The 19,903-nt window shown below is 37.9% G+C and overlaps 2 protein-coding genes across 4 annotated transcripts in view; one reads left to right on the top strand and one right to left on the bottom strand.

Moving 5' to 3' along the window:
* The window catches only part of SNAP23 (synaptosome associated protein 23), a 39,709-nt gene extending 23,960 nt beyond the window's left edge, over positions 1–15,749 (bottom strand). Inside the window, exon 1 of one of the 2 annotated variants that reach the window (XM_045524376.2) lies at positions 15,596–15,749. The gene's annotated coding sequence lies outside the window, so the exon portion shown is untranslated. The remainder of the gene's footprint in view (positions 1–15,595) is intronic. The other variant, XM_010965200.3, reaches the window with a different exon arrangement.
* A 2,712-nt stretch (positions 15,750–18,461) lies between these two features.
* ZNF106 (zinc finger protein 106) overlaps positions 18,462–19,903 on the top strand; it is a 55,246-nt gene continuing 53,804 nt past the window's right edge. Inside the window, exon 1 of one of the 2 annotated variants that reach the window (XM_074365949.1) lies at positions 18,462–18,644. The gene's annotated coding sequence lies outside the window, so the exon portion shown is untranslated. The remainder of the gene's footprint in view (positions 18,645–19,903) is intronic. The other variant, XM_010965198.3, reaches the window with a different exon arrangement.

Here is a 19,903-nt window from a genome sequence, read left to right as displayed (position 1 = left end):
ATCAACTTCCTATTATGAAAAAAATTCAAACATATATAAACATTTTTTTAAATGGCAGTTAACTTTTTAATGATCTTTATTCACCATTTTGAAAGTTTAGATGGTGGGTGATGGAGAGAACTCAAAGTAACAACTATAATAATTAATGCTTATAAAGCATTACACATGCAAGACACTATTCTAAGAAATATAAATATATATATAAATACACACACACACAAACACATTTATTTAATCCTTACAACACTGTTTTATTCCATTAAAGCTATTATAACAAAGTACCACAGACTGGGTAGTTTAAAGGTCTTGTGACGGCCCTCTTAATGATTAAAAACTGGCACATTTCTGCTGCATACTCACATGGTGGGAGGGGCTAAGGAGCCTCTGGAGGCTCTGGAGCCTCTTTTTTAATAAAGGCACCAGCCCCATTAATGAAGGCTTTACTTTCATGGTCTAAGCACCTCCCAAAGGCCCCACCTAATACCATCATATCCTGCATAAGAATTTTTAACATACAAATTTTGAAGGGGAGGACACACAAACATTCAGATCATAGCAAACACTATTTAATTCCACATTTTACAGATGTACAAATGAAGAAACAGTGAGGTTAAGCAACTTTTGCAAGGTCACACAGTAGAGCTAGGATGAAACCCAGGTAGATTGCTCTAGAGCATATGTTTTCAATTACTATTACACATTCAAAAATTTTTTAAATTCAAGTATAGTTGATTTACAATGTTGTGTTAGTTTCTGGTGTATAGCGTAGTGATCGTTATACATATATATAAATATTCTTTTTCCTATTCCTTTCCATTATAGGTTATTGTAAGATATTGAATATAGCTCCCCGTGCTATACAGTAGGTCCTTGTTGTTTATTGATTCTGTACATAGTAGTTTGTATCTGTTAATTCCAAACTCCTAATTTATCCCTTCCCTCTTCCCCTTTGGTAACCATAAGTTTGTTTTCTATGTCTGTGAGTCTGTTTCTGATTTGTAAATAAGTTCATTTGTATCATTATTTTTTAGATTCCACATATAAGTGATATCAGGTGATATTTTTCTTTCTCTGACTTACTTCACTTAGTAAAATAATCTCTAGGTCCACCCATGTTGCTGCAAATGGCACTATTTCATTCTTTACTGCTGAGTAGTATTCCATTGTATATATATATACCAGCACTTCTTTATACAAGTATTTGTCCACGGACATTTAGGTTGCTTCTGTGTCTTGGGTATTGTAAATAGTGGGGCTATGAATATTGGGGTGCACGTATCTTTTCAAATTAGAGTTTTCTCTGGATACGTGCTCAGAAGTGGGATTGCTGTATCACATGGTAACTCTATTTTAGTTTTTCATGGAACCTCCATACTGTTTTCCATAGTGGCTACACTAAACTACATTGTACACAAACTACAGTGTACAAGGGTTCCCTTCTCTCTATACCTTCTCCAGCATTTATCATTTTTGGGCATTTTAATGATGGCCATTCTGACTGGTGTAAGGTAATACCTCATTGTAGTTTTGATTTGCATTTCTCTGATAATTAGCGATACTGAACATTGTTTCATGTGCCTATTGGCCATCTGTATGTCCTCATTAGAGAAATGTCTGTTTAGGTCTTCTGCCCATTTTTGGATTTTGTTATTGAGTTGTATGAGCTGTTTGTATATTCTGGAAGTTAAGCCCTCGTCAGTTGCATCATTTGTAAATATTTTCTCCCAGTCTGTAGGTTGTCTTTTTGTTTTATGGTTTTTTTCTGCTGTGCAAAAGCTTTTAAGTTTAACTAGGTCCCATTTATTTATTTTTGCTTTTATTTCTATTGCCTTGGTAGACTGACCTAGGAAAACATTGCTATGATTTATGTCTGAGAATGTTTTGCCTATGTTCTCTTCTAGGAGATATATGGTGCCTTGTCTTATGTTTAAGTCTTTAAGCCATTTTGAGTTTACTGAGTGTGAGTTATTACACATTTTAAAGGGACAGTAGAGAGCCACATTATCAAGTCATTCAAATCTGTAGCAATGTTGCCCAAAGAAAAGTACAGCTGACCCTTGAACAACACAATGGGTACGTTGGTACTGCAGTAGGTATTTATTGAAAAAAAAAATCTGGGATTAAGTGAACCTGCCCAGGTTAAACCCACGTTGTTCAGGGATCAACTTGTACATACATGAAGTCCTCACCTTCTGGTTTTCGAGCAGTAAGTTTAACTCCAGGCTTACAGCACATTTTAGAGTAGTGGTTCCCAGCCTTGGCTATACATTATAATCACCTGATGAGCACTATAAATTTGGAGGCCAAAGCTGCACTCCAGACTAATCAGATCAGAATCTCTAGGGGTGGGAGCCAAGCATCAGCCAGTTTAAAGCTCCCCAGGTGATTCCAAAGTGTAGCCAAGTTTGAAAACCACTGTTTTAGATTAAAAGTTTTTGTTTTTTAATACACAGACAAGTATTAATGGATGATGTCCTACCCCTTTACAATTCTGGTACCTAACAGAGATAAAACATAGATAGCATTTAAAGATGTAGGACAAGAACAACTTAGGCTTCAAAAAGGTAAACAAAGAATTACCATATGATCCTGGAATTTTATTCCTAGATATATTAGAGAGAAATGAAAACATTTGTCCACACTGTCCACACAAAAACTTGTACAATAATGTTCAAAGCAGCATTATTCATAATAGCCAAAAAAGTAGGACTTGGTCAAACTACACAGAGACAGATTGGGGGTCCTGGGGTGTAATATGGATGGGGCAGCACCAGAGGAGTATGCAGCACCTTAACACTGAATCTTGGGCAGACAGGCCCTGGGAGAGGACCTGAACTAGCTAGAGGCCTGGGATGTGATCCAGGTAGGGCAGAAATGGACAGTGTCAGTTGTCTTTCAGTGAGAATGCCCTAACTCTGCCCACTCCACACCACAGCCTTGCACTAGATCTGAGACAAACACAACAAAGGAAGGGACACATCTATGGGTTGCTTCTGAGTGGAGCCATAGACAACCACACAAGCAGTGCATTGGTCCTCTGTGAGTGCAGGGACCTTACTTGCTTCAGCAGTCATCTCCTTTGGGGCAAGGCACATACTCAGGGCAACAGATTCTGATCAAATCTGACCCTAAGGGCTTCTACTCCAATAACTGAGGAGTAAATCCCATTCCTAACAGGGCAGTAAAAGCCATGGAGCAGAGAGGAAGTCCCGCCTCACACCGTGCACAGGCTTTAGACCCTCTAACACCAATCACACACACATCCTATCTCCAGGGAATAATGGCCCGCACACACTGAGGAAAGGCATGGCTGGCATCCATATCAAAGGCAAACCTCATACCAAAGACATTCGACACATAGTCTACACAGGGATGCTCTCACGTAAAAACACCCCTTAAATGTCACAGTAGATAACTGTTTCCCCTAAAGTCATAGAGACAGAGAAAGCCAAGTAAAATGAGAAGGCAGAAAAATTACTACCAATTAAAAGAAAAAGAGAAATCCCCTGAAAGAACAAAGAAAATTTATCAACAGAAACACAGATTAATGTAACAAAGAACTAGAATCTATAAAGATGAACTAATCAAAAACATACAATTTAATTGCTAAGACAAAAAGCAATCTGGAAGCAATGAGTAGCTAAACTAAAGGACACAAAAACGAATAAGTGATCTGGAAGATAAAATAATGGAAATCACCCAATCAGAACAGCAGACAGAAAGACAAATGGAAAAAAAAAAGAAAGCAACATACAAGATCTATGGAATAACAGAAAACGTGCCAACCTATGCACAATAGGAGTTCCAGAAGGAGAAGAAAGAAGTAGACTGAAAATATATCTGAAGAAATTATGGCTTAAAACTTCCCAAATCTAAAGAAGGAACTAAATATTCAGGTACAGGAAGCCCAAACAAACAAGATGAATCTAAACAGATCCATACCAAGACATATCATAATTAAAAAGGCCAAGTTAAAGAAAAAGAGAGAATTCCAAAGGAGCAAGAGAAAAACAGTCAGTAACTGGGAGGCCCCATAAAACTATCAGCTGATTTCTCTGCAGAAACTCTGCAGGCCAGAAGGGAGTGACATGATATATTCAAAGTCCCAAAAGGGAAAAATCTGAACCCTAGGATACTCTACCCAGCAAGATTATCAATTGAAATAAAAGGAGAGAGAAAGAATTTCTCAGACAACAAAAACTAAAAGAACTCAGCAATACTAAACCTACCCTAAAAGAAATATTGAAGAGTCTTCTCAAAATAGAAAAGAAGCAGGAATCTATAGGAAAGGGAAAATCACAATAGGAACTGCAAATACATAAAAGGATTGCTGATCATTTAAATAAGCCAGCACATAGATTAAAAACAACAAAAAATTTGTAAAAGTGATAACTACAATTAACAACAGAAGGATAAGCATGAAGATGTAAAATAGAACATCAAAATCACAACATATGGGGGAGGGGAGTATTAAAATGCAGATCTTTTAGAAAGCGTTTGAACTTCTATGACTACCAATTTAAAGCAAGTGGATATAGTCATGGATCAACACACCTGAAATCCAGGGTAACCACAACTCTAAACCACCAAATCACAAAAGGAAAAATAAAAAGAAGAAGAAATGAATAAAGAAGAACTACAAAAATAACTGGAAAACAAGGCTTAAAAGGCAGTAAGTACATACTTATCAATAATTACTCTAAATGTCAATGAACTAAGTGCTCTGATCAAAAGACACAGAGTGGCAGACTGGATAAAAAACAAGAATCTGCAATATGCTACCTATAAGGATTCACTTCAGGGTGAAAAACACACAGACTGAAAGTGAGGGGATGGAAAAAGGTATTTTGTGCCTATGGAAACAACAAAAAAGCATGGGTAGCAATATTCATATCAGACAAAATAGACTTCAAAACAAAGAAAATAAAGAAAGACAAAGGACATTATATAATGATAAAGGGATCAGTACCAGAAGAGGATATTACAGTCATTAACATGTGCACCCAATATAGAAGCACTTAAATACATAAAATAAATACTAACAGACATAAAGTGAAAAACTGACAGGAAGACAATAATGGTAGGTGACTTTAACATCCTACTGACATAAATGGACAGACCATTCAGACAGAAAGTTAATAAGGCAACAGAGACCCTAAATGACACAACAGACCAGTAGGACTTAACTGATACCTACAGGATACTACATCAAAAAATACAAATAAACAAACAAACAAAAAGAACAGATTACCAATTCTTCTCAAGCACACCTGGAACATTCTTTAGAATAGACCACATACTAGATCACAAAAAGAGCCTCAAGAAATTTAAAAAAGCAGAAATTATTTCAAGCACCTTTTCTGAATCACAGTGGTATGAAACTAGATATCAACTACAGAAAGAAAAACAGGAAAAGAACAAACACATGGAGACTAAACAACATGCTACTGAAAAAACAATGGGTCAATCAGGAGATCAAAGAAGAAATCAGAAAACACCTTGAGACAAGCAAAAATGAAAACACAACCTTACAGTATCTATGGGATGCAGCAAAAGCAGTTCTAAGAGGGAAGTTCACAGTGGTACATGCCTTAACCAAGAAACTAGAAAAATCTCAAATAAACAACCTACCTTACCATCTAAAAGAATCAGAAAAAGAAGAAAGAACAAAACTCAAAGTCAGCAGAAGGAAGGAAATAATAAAGATCAGAGAGGAAACAAATAGAGATTTTAAAAAATAGAAAAGATCAATAAAACCAAGAGCTGTTTTTTTGAAAAGATAAACAAAGTAGATAAACCTCTAGCCAGGCTCACCAAGAAGGAAAGAGTGGACCCAAATAAAATAAGAAATGAAAGAGAAGAAATAACAACTGACACCAGAGAAATACCAAAAAACCATAAGAGAATACTATGAATAGTCATATGCCAACAAATTGAGCAACGTAGAAGAAATGGACAAGTTTCTAAAAAGGTACAGCCTGCCAAGCATGAATCAAGAAGAAACAGATAACGTGAACAGACCAGTCAACAGAAGAGAAATAGAATCTGTAATTTAAAAACTCCCTGCAAACAAAAGTTGAGGATCAGATAGCTCACTGGGCAATTCTACCAAACATATGAAGAACTTACACCTATTCTTCTCAAACTATTATAAAATACCGAAGAGGAGGGAACACTCCCAATTCATTCTATGAGGCCACCATCACTCTGATACCAAAACCAGAAAAGACACTACCAAAAAAGGAAAATTACAGGCCAGTATCTTTGATGAATATGGATACAAAAATCCTCAACAAAATATTAGCAAATCAAGTCCAATAATACATAAGAAGCATCACACACTACAATCAAGTTGGATTCATTCCATGGTTACAAGTTGAACATACACAAATCAATCTATTAACAAAAGGAAAGACAAAACCCACATGATTATCACAATAGATGCAGAAAAAAAGCATTTGACAAACTTCAAAATCCATTCATGATAAAAACTCTCACCAAAATGGGTATACAGGGAACATATCTCAATATAATAAAAGCCATTTATGACAAACCCATAACCAACATAATACTTAACAGCAAAAAACTGAAAGCCTTCCTGTTAATTCAAGAACAAGACAAGGATGCCCACTCTTAAACTTCTATTCAACAAAGTACTGGAAGTCTTAGCCATAGCAATAATAGAAGGGGAGGGTATAGCTCAGTGGTAGAGCACGTGCTTAGCATGCATGAGGTCCTGAGCTCAATCCCCAGCACCTTCATTAAAATAAATACATAAATACATAAAACTAATTATCTCCCCCCCCCCAAAAAAAGCAAAAACAAACAAATGGGACTTAATTAAACTTATAGGCTTTTACACAGCAGAGGAAACCATAAACAAAAGGAAAAGAAAACTTACAGACTGCAAGAAAATATTTGCAAACGATGTGACTGACAATGGATTAATTTCCAAAATAGACAAACAGCTCATACAACTCAATAACAAAAAACAAACAACCCAATCAAAAAATGGGCAGAAGACCTAAATAGACATTTCTCCAAAGAAGACATACAGATGACCAACAAGCACATGGAAAGATGCTCAATATCACTAATTATTAGAGATATGCAAATCAAAACTACAACGAGGTATTACCTCCCACCAGTCAGAATGGTCATCACCAAAAAGTCTACAAATAATAAATGCTAGAGAAGGTGTGCAGAAGAGGGAACACCTACATGGTTGGTGGGAATGTAAATTGGTGCAGCCACTATGAACAGTATGAAGGTTCCTTAAAAAACTAAGGCTAGAGTTACCATATGATCCAGCAATCTCACTCCTGGGCATATATCCAGAAAAGATGAAAACTCTAATTTGAAAAGGTACATGCACCCTAATGTTCATAGCAGCAGTATTTACAATAGCCAAGACATGGAAGCAAGCTAAATGACTGTCAACAGATTAATGGACAAAGAAGATGTAGTATGTATGTATGCGTGTGTGTGTGTGTGTATAAAAAATATAAAATGGATTATTACTCAGCCAAAAAAAGAATGAAATACTGTCATTTGCAGCAACATGGATGGACCAATTAGTTAAGTTGGTCAGACAGACAAATATAAATACTATATGACATCACTTACATATGGAATCTAAAAAATAATACAAATGAATCTATACAAAACAGAAACAGAGTCATACACATAGAAAACAAACTTATGGTTACCAAAGGGGAGGGAGGGAAGGGACAAAAACAGAAGTACGGGATTAACAGATACAAACTACTATACATATAATAGATAAGCAAAAAGGATTCACTGTATAGCACAGGGAATTATAAGTATCTTGTAATAACACATAATGGAATATAATCTGAAAAAAAAATTAACTGAATCACTATGCTGTAAACCTGAAACTAGTGCCATATTGTAAATCAACTTTACTTCCATTAAAAAAAAGTAGGAAAAAACTCAAATATCCATACAATGGAATATCATTCAGCCATAAAAAGGAATGTTCCACGTTACATGTATGAGCCTCAAAAGCATTATGCTTAGTAAACAAAGTCAGATACAAAAGGCCCTATATTATATGATGCCATCTGTATGAAATGTCCAGAATAGATAAATTCAGAAAGGCAGAAAGTAGATTAGTGGTTGCCAGGGTTAGGGGGAGGTGGGACTGACTACCAACTGTTCTGGGGTTGTTTTAGAGTGATGGAAATTTTCTGGAATCAGTGGTGATGGCTGCAGAGCCTTATGAATATACTAAAAGCCACTCAATGGTATACTTTAAAGTGGTGAAGTTATATGAATTATATCTCAACTTTTAAAAAAAAGTAGGGAAAAAAGACTTAAGAATGAAGAAAGACTATCTGACAGAATAGTCAAGTAAAAGGAAAAAGTATGAGTAAGAATTCAAAGGAAGATGGGAAGGAACACATTGATTTTGTAGGTTTTCCTATGTCAAACAATTTTTTGCCACCATATAAAATCTAAGTTACAGATTTGGTTAAAATAAAGTATAGTAGTTATTGAGTAGGCACCACTCAAATAAAAAACTCATATTTTATATTCAGTGGCTCACCTTTCTTCTCCAGGAAGAATAATTGTGATTGGAAAACAGGATAGAACAACCATGTTAAGAAATACACCTGATGCTCTTCCTTAACTTCTTCATTCTAACTTCTTGGAATTCTGAAAACACACCTTTCCATATTTTTAAAAGGGAAAAGAGTCCAAGTTTTCTTTCTTGTAACAAAAGAAAAAAAAATTTCAACTGGTACTCCTGGCCATTATTAATAACTCAGCAAGAGAAAGTAAAACCTAATTAGGCAACATCAAAATCATTGCTTATATGTTAATATATCTGAAAACACTGATATTTTGGAAAGACTTAAAACGATCATTACAAAGGTTACATTCAAAAATATGTATAGTTTACAGAAACAGACTCACATACATAGAAAACAAACGATGGTTACCAAAGTGGAATGGGGGTGGTGAGGGATAAATTAGGAGTTTGGGATTAACAGATACACATTAGTGTATATGAAATAGGTAAACAAAAGGGACCTAATGTTACAGCACAGGGAACTATATTCAATTTCTTATAATAAGTTATAATGGAAAATAACCTGAAAAAATATACATATACATATATATATATATATATATATAACTGAATTGCTTTGCTACACACTTGAAACTAACATTGTAAATCAACTAAAATTTTTTAAAATGTACAGTTTAAAAATTAAAGGTCAAAAATGTAAATGTCAACCTATCTTAAATGAGATGAATAAAAATATTTTAAAAACTTTACAGGTGATTTTTATTTGCCTTATACAATAATGTATTTTATAAGTTTTTTTTATAAAAAACACTTTATTTTAACATTAGAAAAGTTATAAACATACACTGGTTTTTAGACAGATTTCAGAATACTCTAGAACTTCATTAACAGCAAAAGTCTATGCAATGACCACAAATCTTTGATAATGAAAACCTCTAAAAGATAAAAAAATATAGCAAGCTCCAATTACGTAAGCAAAATTGATATAATAGTATTTTTCAAGCATCGAGGTTATCTGTGGGCATTTCATTTCCCACTCCTATAAAATTAAAGTTTTACTGACCACTATTTAAGAAAATAAAATGCTGATTTTTAAAAATCAAAACTCTCAAAAGGTAATTCAATATATACAAGAAAATCATAAATCTATGGCTTTTTCCCACTTCAAGCAATTTAGAAGAAAATCACAGATACAGACAAAAATACTTAGTCCCAGCATTTATTTATAATGTTAAAAGAAACTGAAGCGTCTAAATAACCAGTAATAGAAGATTTTAATATAAAAATTATGGTGTAACTACATAATGAAATGTCATTCAACCATTAAAATTATTTTTGAAGATTTGATATTCTTCCATGTCTAATTTTAATCAAATACATAATACATGGTTTGGGAAGTCAAATAGTTCTACAACAGTAATAAATAGCAGTTCTCCTGCCTTCCCTCCAGTCCCAAACCAATTCCTGCTCCCAGGACCGCAAAGGCAAAAATTTCAACAGTATTTGTTGTTTTAGTGTTTAACCCCCAATTTCTAAATCATGCTTTTAGTGTTGTTTCTTGATATCTGTCAATTTTGTGTGTTAGCCACTGACTTTCTACAATTAAGATATTTAACTCTTATACCTTCCCATCTCTTCCTAGTTTTTATGTTTATCCTTAACATTATGGATTGGCTGGCTCATTAAATTCTTGGCTGGAAGCAGTAAAGAAATCTGTTCAACTTTTGTCTATCTCACTCAAATGTAGATGACCATAAAATCTTTCCTTCCAAGTATTAGTAATCCCAAGGAACCCAGGGTTCCATGGAACACCATTTGGAAAATACTAGCCTACAGAAATTTCTGCTTAATTAACCAACTATCTGTGAACAAAGTTTCTGTTTAATTCTCATCTCAGGGAATTACCTCTGAAGAGAAATAAACCTCAGAGATCATCTAGTCCAATTTTTTTTTTTTTTTGCTAAGAGAATAAAATGCAACACTTAGGTTCTCTCTATAATACACAATCCTTACTGCGGAAGTGGCAGGGGTAGGGTGTTCTTGGAACAGACTTGATGGTAGCTGAGAAAGAGAAAGCAGTTGTTTGCAGAGGACTGTGGTCTTAAGAGGACAAGACAGACCAGGGTCCAACTGAAGAGGGAAACTATAGACCAGGGCTGTCAGGAAAGAATTGGTGAAAACTACCATGTAGCTACAGTGACCTCTCAAGAGAGCTGAAAACACTCTTATGCTTACAGATAGAGAGCACGGAGGGGTCAGCAGGCTACCTCGTCTGAAGGTGCCACAGAAAGGAACCCTAGTCCTAGAACACATGCCCCTTAATACATTCCACAAACATTCTTCAAGCATCTACTATCAAGTAAGGGAACATATTTTGATGTCAAGAAAATTACCTTTGTTTCTTTTGAAATGTGTACTATATACCACATTGCCTAGCACAGAGTAAAAACTCATGAAATGACAACTATTAATGTACTGCACATTTTTACTCATGTTATTTGTTATGTTCTTCATCCGTGGCATCTGATTCCTGGTATCAGAATGTTTGAAAAGTTCATCAGGAAACTTCCAGGTAAATTTAGAAGCAGAGCCAAAATACTTCGATGGTTGAGGTGAATATTTAATTCAGCCAGGAGGAAGCCTTGCCAATCACCCCTGCATCACACTTGGTACCTCAGATCTTTGAGTTATCAGATGCCATTCTAGGCACCTAATGAAGTAATGTATGCACAATACACCTAAGCAGCTCTTTTTTGAAGACTCTTTAAGATGAATAATGGAGAATAAATGGCAAGAACCTTATGTAACGTTCTAGGTAAAAGAACTTAGTTTCTCTTCAGGAAAGTATTTTACTCTTAGATTCTATTTTTAATATGAAATATTAAAAGTGTTCACATGCAAAGAAGAAAGAAAGGAAGAAGAGAAGAAAAAATGTTTAAAGTATACTCAAAAAGTACAGGTGCATGGTATTTCAAAATATCCTAAACAATCTATATTAGGCCAAGAAGAATTCATCCTCTCATTGGGAAATTTAATTCTTCCTGAGGCATTCAGATGAGATGAGAGTCTTATTTATTATGTTAAGGTTAGTTTCCTCCTTTTACTTCCTCTCTCAAGTTCCTTTCTACTTCCTTCTACGGGAACAACTTTAACTATTCTCATACCAAGGCCCCCAAACTATGCAAATACAAGAAGTACACCACTGAATCATATCTATTAAATATTTTTATTTCAAAGACCACTGAAGCACATGATTCAAGACAGAAATCATACCGCTGAGGCTCGAGAAAAGTATCACTAAAAATCACTAACCAGAAATATCAAAATTACACTTGTTTTACAGAAGCATCTATCATAACTTAATTGCTTGATTAAGTTTCAATTTTCAAGTCCTGCTCAACCTTGGAACTTCCACAATTCTACTCTAAGTGACCAGGGTATAATTCTGGGGAGAAAGATCTAGATGTGATTATAATCAAGTATACTGACCACGTCTAAAAGAAAGGTTGTGGGAACAGAAAAGGGATAATCTATATGAAAGAGATGAAGGAGGCTCAAGAATGTAGCTTTCATTCTCCAGGGAAGAGAGGGACACAATCTGGCAGACGTAAGTATGATACCTGCCAGGGTAATACCAAGTGTGAGGTGGGGATGACTAGCAAGGCTTTACTCTGTCTGAGTGAAATATTCATCTAAACTATCCGAGTATTTTGGCCCTGATTTCAAGTCCACCTGGCTGTTTCCTGGCTTAGCTTCTCAAATATTCTGATATGAGGAGTCAGATGTCACAGATAGAGGACATAAGCACTCACATCCCTGGAAAGGAACATACCCGCACAGTAATTAAGAGTGACATTCTTGTTTATATAAAAAGCAATATGGTGTAGTGGTTAAGTACCCAGTATTTTAGAAGTATAATGGTTTCAAGTCCTGCCTATTGCTTACTTGACTTCTCTGTGCTTCAGTTTTCTCATTAAATGAGACTATAACACTTGCTTCAAGTGTTGTTATAATGATTTGCATTTATGGAAAGCATTTAGAATCCTGCTGGAATATAATGCTCAATAAAACTATTATAATTTTTCATAGTAATTACTAAACATCTCTCACGATTTTGATTGGAGAGTCAAAATTCAAGCATGATCAACTCTAAAAAAATTGTGATTTCAGACTATTAAAGAAGGGCCACAATGTAAGGCCTCATAACCATACAAGAATATAATATGTCTATGTGCATGAATGTGCATAGAGGGGGTAGGGTGGCTTTAAAAGGCAGGAAGGAGACAGGCTGTGAAGGGCTTGTATACTATACCCAAAAGTTTGAATATTATTTTACAAGCATCAAGAGGCAATCTAGCGGGGTGAGTACAGCACAATGGTAGAGCACATGCTTACCATGCAGAAGGTCCTGGGTTCAATTCCCCATACCATCTTTTAAAAAAAAAAATGAGGCAATCTAAAGGTAATCTCAATTTTCAAAACACTGTTATGGTAAATTTTAAACAAGTTTTAAATCCAAGAACTCACAAAACTCAACAAGATAAGGGAATTCCAGAAAAATACAGTGAACAGTGATTTAAAAATTTTAGTAGCAATACAAGCTAAATCGAAATCAAAACCAAAATGTCAGTGAACTTGAGTAAGTACAAATGGAATCCCATCTCCACCCTCAACATTTCAAAAACAGTAGATACTGTTTCCTCGCTCCACAATCTCACTTCCTCCAATTGTTAGCGGCACTGAATCCATCAGTTTCAAGCCCCAACCCACCAAGACAAAGAAAAGACCAGTCCTTGTCATCTACTTCTCCGTCATTCTATAGACCTGGAAACAAAACATGGCACTGGAATAAAAAGTTCAGCACTCCTGGATGTAAGCACATCATATACTATAAATGTTAACATACACATAATGCAGAGTACAAATATGACTAAAAAAAGATTTCCTGAATGTTTAAGACATAGGAACAACAGAAGGAAAACAAAGCACCTTAATTCAGAAGAAACAAAAAAATCAGCTGATTCCACAAGTGTCAAAGAGCAAACATCCTCTTTTTCCCTTTTGCTATTCTAATCTACTTTCATCTGGTGAAACCAGATAAATTTGCTAGAATTGTGTTACAATAATGAATGCCATCATAAGGCTCACAGAATTTTGGAGTCCACTGGCCTTAGAGTTTAGGTAATCTAATCCTCATCTTATTTTAAAAATGAGTAGATTAGACCCAAAGCAGTATTTTCCAAAGTGCAGAGCAAAAACAAGAAATAATTTTAGTTGTTATATAAGCAAAACTTATGTATTTAATAGTCATGTATTTATTATAATGTATACATCAAAACCACAATTTCACAGCTTATCAGTTTGGAAGATGTTAATAATGTTTTTTAAAAGTCCATTAAAAATATAAAATAAAACAATAACACAGATGACCTCCTAAAATGCAAAATTTATGATGATGGTATAGTTCATGCCAAGTGAAGTACTGACAGCTGTCCCATGAGCAACAGGGCTTGTTTTTTTGTTTGTTTGCTTTCTTTTTGGTTCAAGGCTGTGTTCTGAATGATTGAAAAAGATGTGACCTATAGTTCAGTGAGCTTGTTACAAAGGTGACTTAGAGTAAAAGAAACAAATAGTAAGATGCATACAGAAATTCGACCGTTTACAGGAAAGAATGTAATATTGTTAAGAAAATAATGGCACAACAAGTCATTCCTATACTGGAACTGAGATAGCAGCAATTTTCTAGTGCATATTCACATACCACAAGCATCTGAAAAAAAAACCCTAACAACAATGATAAATATTTAAGTTGCAGGTTAAGTTATATGATCATTTTATTTACTTTCACATGACCTGTCAAAGGAGCATGGTAATATAAGAAAAGGTTTTTCTCCTAGTATTTGTTAATATTTATATGAATGTATTCTTTCTTATTACCTCTTGCCAAAGGAATGAATGACAGGTCATTATCGGATGCCTTAGGCATCAACTTTGCTGGTGGCAGAAATATTAGTATTTTAAAATTTACTATGAAACGTTTTAAGATTAGATGTCAAATTACTCTCGCTAATGATGTCTCATGAATTTCAAGTGTGGTATTTTCCACGCTAGACAAAAACGTGGGAGAACCATTTCTATCTGGCCAAACTGCATTATTTTGCTAGGACATCTGAACAGGGGACCAGGGCAGATGGATTAATATCATTCTCAATTCTTGAAATATCTGCTACTAAGAAGCGACATTACTCTCACAAGGCTGAGGGAACACTATCGTTAAGAAGCTGCCAGTATCCATACTCTCCTCTCCCAGTCGCTCCCACCCTCCCCAAAGGAGGTGACTAGCAGCAAAAGACGAAATACTACTACTCCTTTCTCATCTTCTTTCTCCCAACTTTGACGATTTTCGGTTTCCTCTTAACTCCCATTTGCCTTTCCCAGCACTGTAGTGACTACTGACGGAAAAAACAAAACGAAACGAAACGAAACAAAACAAAACAAAAAAACCCAGGTGAAACAGCACCTTCCAGGACTTCTCCCCCTGTCCCAATTTACTCCATGGAATTCGTTCTTTTACCAACCCTTTTCTTCGTATGTCTGCAGTAAAGCCGCGAGATAAGAATGGACTTTCCTAGAGAGCATGGACCCTCTAATTCCATGAACCTCAGGAACCGTCTTCCAACAACTAGTTCAGAGTTATTTGATCACTGTGGCCACCATACAGTCTATTAACCCGATCACGGCAACACTGTGGGGGTGGGAGGTGAGGAATGGGAGTCTACCTCTCTCCTCGGTTTAGAGGACCGGGTCCAGAGAACCACAGTCCCTCCACCCTTCCTCCTCCGGCCCCTCGACAGTCTCCCAGCGCCTCGCGTACACAGTCCGGGCCAGACCTGCCCAGTCCGGGCCAGAGCGCCCCTTCCTCTCCTTAAGCCCGACCCCACCAACTTTTCAACCGTCACGATATACTCTTTTCTACTTGGGACATGATCCCAATCTTCACCCCGGCCAGCTCCCTCAGCCCTACTCCTGGAGACTCACCAAGCAGCTCCGACCACTCCTCTCCAGCCACAGCAGCTCGGACAACTAGAGGCCTGACTCCCAGCTGTGCCCTTCTTGCGCCTGCGTTTGCCGGCCCTGCGCGCCTGCGCACTTCCCCGGCGCCGCGGGCGCTGACACACCCCTGCAGCTGGAGCCAATCACTGTGCGGGCGTTTTAAATCTCCCTGCCACGCAGTCCGGGAGCCTGGGGACTCACCCGTTAACCGGATAATTCGAGTCCAGCCGGAAGGTGGGAAGTGTTCATGCAAGTGTTCGTTTACTGACGGCAAACCGTGTGCCAGGCAATGTGCGGGATGAATGCTGAAGAAAAGAAGACGAATAGGATGCCTTCCCTGCCCTCTGTCTAGACTGGGAGATAGATATGTAAACAAATTATAGTGGTCAGAATATAGCGCTTGGCATATAGAAAATCCGAGGCGCCGTTGGCGCACAGTAAACAAGGCGCCATATTCTTAGGAGTGTCTTGAAGGGTTCCCGGAAGGTTACTTTTGAATCATGAAAGATAAGGCGAAGTTCCCCCCGGAAGTCCGGGAGGGAGGGAGGAAGGAAGATAGAGGTTTACTTATTGCACAAGCCAATAACGTAGAGCCGTCTGGAAATTCCTCGTAGTTCATCCTACTTAGGGGCTTAAAGCACCGTATATCTCCAGATGAAGAGAGGGAAATAAGTTTTTGAAAGTCGGCAATGGCCAGATCTTGGAAGATCTTGCGTTTTTGACTAGTGAGCCTTCACTTTACTATGACCATTGAGAATATTTAAGGGTTTTAAGCAGGTCCCGAAACGCTTCCAGGCACCTCTAAGAATAAAAAACAGTGCTGGAAATAAAGTTTCAAAGGAGTCATCTATTCCTAAGGGGTCAAGGAAGATGAAGCCTGAGAAATATCTCTTCAATTTAATAACACAGAAGTCACTGGTGATCTTAATGAAAGTTATGTCACGGAATGGTAAGGTTGAAAGGTAGATTGCGGTAGTCTGGAGAGAGAGGAGATGCAAAAATGGTGACAGATTGTAGAATGCCTTTGGAAAGTTTCGTCTTGAGAGGAGGGAAAAAGGATGACAAAGGGTCAAAAGTTGTTTCTTTTTCTTTCTTTCTTCTTCTTCTTTTCTTGGTTGGAATTAAACAAGCAGAATCTTAAGCATTATAGGAAAGATACAAAAAAAAAAAACAGTTGAATAAAGAGAAATGCTAGTCAGTAGGTAAAGATCTTCAGCGTAAGAGTAGAGGCAATCCAAAGCACTGATGGGAGGAAAGGTCTTGGAAAAAACAGAAGATATCTCCTCAATTTTAGTGAGAGGAAGTATTTGTAAGTTTGTATGTTTAGTAACGGGAAGTTAGAGAAGTTCTCATATGATGGCCTCTGTTTTCTCTGCGAAGTAGGTGACAAAGTCATCTGCTGATAAAGAGTTAGGAGTTTTAAGAAAAGTGGAGAAGATTTGGAATATTGTTGTAGAAAGTGATGGAGCAAGTTGACCAAAGTAAAGTAGTAGGACTGGTAAGTAGCATTGAGGGCCTGTACAAGATTGGTAAGAATGAACTCACCAGTGTCTGCCCTCCTATGTGGTTTTCTTAAGCAGTAAACACTTCTGGAGGGTAGCAGTGGAGAAAATGTATCACTGAGTTCATTTAGGGTTGGGATGGTTACTGGCATGCCATGTATGATTCTCAGCCAAGGATATTTTTGCCCTGCAGAGGACATTTCACAATGTCTGGAGATATTTTTGATTGTCAAGCTCATGTGTATGTGTGGGAGGTGGGAGACATGAGGGGGTACTATAGGCATCTAGTGTCCAGGGATGGTGCTACATCTCTTACAATCTCCAAAATGTAATAGTGCCAAAGCTGAAAAAAACTCTGATCTATAATTACCTTGATGCTCACCTTTGTCTTCTACCAGCTTGGACAATGGCCCTGAGCTTATAGGGCAAAGCAATTCTTCCATTGCATGCCTTTAAAAGAAAGAATGAGCAGTATATTCCACACCTTGGTGTTTTAAGGACTTGTGATGTCACAAATAAAGAATTGGAATAAGTTCCTCAATCCTCTAGAAGCAAATCTGGCTTTACACATAGATGGAGGGAGCTGCTTACTCTGAATTGAAGCAATGCAGGTCTTGTTAAACATAGATATTATTAGTTCAATAATATAGGAAATTCACAACATTATCAACCTTAACGTAACTCAGTTTATCTGACTAGTTTTACTCACTAAAATAAGATCCTGATGGAATGGTGTAGGCTAAGTTTAATGAATATAAATACATTAGTTATTAATAAGAATATAATAACTGGTGTGGATGGATTACCTGCTTTGTGATAGGCACCATTCATAGGCACTTGACCGATGTTATATCATTCAATCCCAGCAACACCCTGAGAGATAAGTTTCCTAATTTTAACTTTGTGTAAAGTGAAGTTCAAGAAAACTTGTAATTTTCCCAAAGTCACAGAAGACTAGTACCTAGGTCAAGGTTTGAACTCAGGTCTGTCTGTTCTAAAGCTTTGCACCTTCCATTATGCTTCATAAGTTTTACAAGGAAGGAGTGGTTGGAAATTTAGCCGAAATAGTTGCCACTGCCTAGAGGGAATGGCGGGGACTTACGAAGAGAGTAGGAGCAAGAGGGAGACCCGGAAAGAGCAGAGAGAATGAAAAAGAAATGAAGGGGGCTGGTCACAGCAGCGTCCCGTGCAGCGTACAAACTTCCGCAAACCGGCCTGCCTTCGGTCTTTCATTCTTCTGGAGCAAAGCATCTTTCCTCTGTGTCCGTTGTTCACTCTCGTGTGTTCAAATAAAGCTAGGTTATTGAGAAAGGCGGACCGCGGGGGTGGGTTGGTGGGAAAGAGAGCGCGACGGCGGCGCTGTGCGCCTGCGCTCTGGCGGCGGCGGCGGCATCGGCGGCGGCGGTGCCCGGCAGGGAGCGGGTCCGGAGTGGGCCGCCGGACCCAAAGCTGAGTGGGGCGGCTGAGGAGTCAGGGAGCTCCCTCGCCGGGGCCTCGGCGGCCTGATGGAGTAAGAGGGGTCGGCTGTGAGTGTGAGTATCAAAGGGCCGGGCTGCGCTGAGGCGTCTCGGAGCCCCAGGGTCCCGGTGGTCTGCCACTTTACGAAGGCTGTGGGGCTGGCAGCAGGACGCGGCGGGTCTCGGCTCCTGCAGGCTGCCGCCTCGGAGCAGCCGGTCGTCCCCTCCAGAGCAGGCGCGGGTTTAGGGGCAGGCGGTGCTTCTGGCTTCGGGTACAGATTCTAGCGTGGGCGTTCCGGCTTTGCTCCCCGCTTCAGCGGGAAACGTGGCTCCAGAGCCTTGACCTTTAGGAGAGACCGCGGATCTCCGCCTCTGGGGCCGCAGGAAGCCCATAGACCCAGGTGCCCTTTAAAGGCCTACGGGTCTCAGGCCACGGACACCCTTCGACCTCTTGTGACTGACAGCCTCCGTTCTTTTTCCTCCTTCCGTCTTCTCTTCCTGTGGGATGCGTCTTAGTAATAGCTACTAATTATGGAGTTCTTACTCGGTGTCAATTTAATATTTAGTCCTAATCTCGGTGCATAATTATGGAGAGGAAATGCTTTGCATCCCACTCCCCCTTCAATCTGCTCAATTTAATCATCTTTGAGAGTCAGATTAAGCCATCTTGTTGGGAAGTTTTAAGATTTCCATGCCTTTTTAGCAATATGGGACTCCTATCCTAGTTAAGGGAAGTTCTTTTCTCACCCAGCAAACAACTTTTTGTCCACCGTAAGGGTTTATATCAAATTTACTCAAGCCAAAATAACTTTTAAGCACTTACCAAGAGCCTGAAACTGTTCTAAGCCCCATAGGAAATCTTAAAATTTGTTTTAAGCCCTGTTCTCAAGTGTGGTGTGAATGAAGCAATGGAAGACAATAGAGTCAATTAGGATTTATTTAGCACCTACTGCACATGTGCCAGATACACTCAGGCCTGTCACAAAAAAATTAGTGAGATATTGTAATGGAAGGTGGTTTTCTTGGAGCACATTTTAGAAGAGATCCTGGAGAGTTTGATGGTAATTTGCTCAAAATAATTTAGCTAGGTCTAAGTTGTGAAATTGACACACGATGACAAAGCTCATCTTCTTGTTACATCAAATTAGATACTGTAAGCACTTCTGTAGAGAAGCACCTACATTACAGTTATAGTTTCTAGAGTTAACCATTGAGTCTAGAAAATGATAGGAGCCTTAATTAAAGATACTCACTAGATGGTTTTTGAAGAGAACTTTAAAATGGCTTAGAAGGTGGGTGTGGAGTCTGATCAGGTTAGTTCAGAACCAATTGCT

Source organism: Camelus bactrianus, chromosome 6, assembly GCF_048773025.1.
Source record: "Camelus bactrianus isolate YW-2024 breed Bactrian camel chromosome 6, ASM4877302v1, whole genome shotgun sequence".
Taxonomy (NCBI): domain Eukaryota; kingdom Metazoa; phylum Chordata; class Mammalia; order Artiodactyla; family Camelidae; genus Camelus; species Camelus bactrianus.
The sequence above is the reverse complement of the archived record's forward strand: the minus strand, read 5'-3'. Positions and strand labels throughout refer to the sequence as shown.